General features: G+C 43.0%; 1 pseudogene; it reads right to left on the minus strand.

Annotated features, from left to right (window-relative positions):
* Positions 1 to 882: 882 nt before the first annotated feature.
* Positions 883 to 1,303, minus strand: LOC147430799 (uncharacterized; annotated as a pseudogene).
* Between the last annotated feature and the right edge of the window lie 862 nt (positions 1,304 to 2,165).

Genomic DNA, 2,165 nt, shown 5'->3' on the forward strand with positions numbered 1-2,165 from the left:
AGTGTTGGCTTTGTTGGGGATCCAGATGGGCAATATGATGACAATATTTGAGAGCAATGAGGCGTTCTCCACCAAACTACGCATTGTTTTGGAAATGCAAGCCCGTCAACTTAGAGAGATGCGAGAGCAAGACAAGAGACATGCAAATGAGGTAGACCGGGGATGAGAGGGAGGGAGCTTTTTTCAAATTTTTGCTCAATTGAGCAATTAAAAAAAAAAACTCGCTTCACTCCAAAATCAATTTTTAGAGCAAGCTTTTTTTCTTTATCGCTCAATCTCCCTCCCTCCCTGTGTGTGTGTGTGTGTGTGTGTGTGTGTGTGTGTGTGTGTGTGTGTGTGTGTGTGTGTGTGTGTGTGTGTGTGTGTGTGTGTGTGTGTGTGTGTGTGTGTGTGTGTGTGTGTGTGGACATGCTATGCACCTTCATATGGAACAAATCTTTTTGCAACACAAAAAGCAGGAAGATGTTGTTTTAGGATGGACTCAAGCATCCCTCTTGCCAGGCAAAGTGAGTGTTGCCCCTTCACATAGTGTATCATGTGCTAGCATATCTTCCGCAAAGCGGCGACTCTCTTTTTGATAGCTCGGGGTAGAGCATTACATCGCTCAAGGAGCGGGGATACATTGGTCTACTATCAAATTTTGGACCTTTGTTATAAGTTCAATCATCACAATGTATGGCCCATGGATCTCATTTAACAACCAGATATCTAGTCTTTTCCATTTTTGTCTATATTGGCCCCAGTAGAAGTAGATCCTCACCACTGTTTTGGGTTCAGAGGCCGTAGCAGCTATTCAAGATTCTCCCACAATGAAGTATAATCCCACATTGGCATAATACCACAAGACCCCAAGGTAACCAAGTTTCTCATGGATGCTCGTCTTTACCTGCCGCCGCTTAACATTCCCTTGTCTTTGCGGATATATTGGGTGGAGCTGAGATCAAATAGCTCGCATCTAATTGGCATTTCAACTTCATAATATGGATTTTTTAGTACATTATCAACGTAAAGATCATATAGTAAGGTATCTAGTGCCTAGGTACCTGGCTCTACCACCACAAAGTGTTTTGTACCATTAAGGGATTGGAAACAGCGGAGGTCGAATGTATCAGCTTCTAAGAGCTCAATGCCACCACAACTAGGGGTAGGCGAGAGATGTTGGTAGATGGCGTGCATAGAATGCCAGAGACTTGCCAGCCGTAAGCTGTCATGAGTGATTAGACGGCTAGTAGATCCATAGTCCTTGTGGAAGATTAGGCCGTCGGACTTGTTGATAATGAAGAGTGTAGATGCTTGTTGTCATGCTTGCAAAAATTGCATGAGCTTGCAAAACTAGAACGAGAGCGAAGGTACAAATTCCTAGGCTCTCTCTCTCTCTCTCTCTCTCTCTCTCTCTCTCTCTCTCTCTCTCTCTCTCTCTCTCTCTCTCTCTTTCTATCACCCAAGTGTGGTAGATTGGTTATGCCATTTCCCTTTTGAATAATAGGTCTTAAGTTCAACTCTCCTTGTCAGATAGATCTTCAATGTCTCTTGGGGTAGTTTCCTATGATGTTAAAATTCTCTTCTTCTCGAGTGTGTGTGTGTGTGTGTGCGCTAATAAGAAGAGGAAATTGGTGTAACCTTTCTATCACCCAAGTGTGGTAGATTGGTTATGCCATTTCCCTATTGAATAATAGGTCTTGAGTTCAACTCTCCTCGTCGGATATATCTTTAAGGTCTCTTGGGATAGTTTCCTACGACATTAAAATTCTCTTCTTCTTCTTCTTCTTCTTCTTCTTCTCTCTCTCTCTCTCTCTCTCTCTCTCTCTCTCTCTCTCTCTCTCTCTCTCTCTCTCTCTCTCTCTCCAGCTCGCAGGACAAGTTTTGAAAGGGTCAATGAAGTGAATATAGTGAATATTATAGATAAATGTCAATGAGTGCTAGCTCAGTTGGTAGAGTCATAGCCTCTGTGCCTAAGGTCTTGGGTTCAATCCCCCCTTGGCGACCTGAAGACATGTTCCAAGTCCTTAGGGACTGTTCCCATATGCGGGTGTGTGTGTGTGTGTGATGGGATGCCTCTCTCCCTACCTGTCAGGCCGTTGTATATAGGGTGTGTGCGTGTGTTTCAAAGTTCTTGTACTCTCTAAAAAAAATAAAAAGAAAATATAAAAAATATAGTGAATATT

Source organism: Adiantum capillus-veneris, chromosome 21 (assembly GCF_014529385.1).
Source record: "Adiantum capillus-veneris isolate H3 chromosome 21, ASM1452938v2, whole genome shotgun sequence".
Taxonomy (NCBI): Eukaryota; Viridiplantae; Streptophyta; class Polypodiopsida; order Polypodiales; family Pteridaceae; genus Adiantum; species Adiantum capillus-veneris.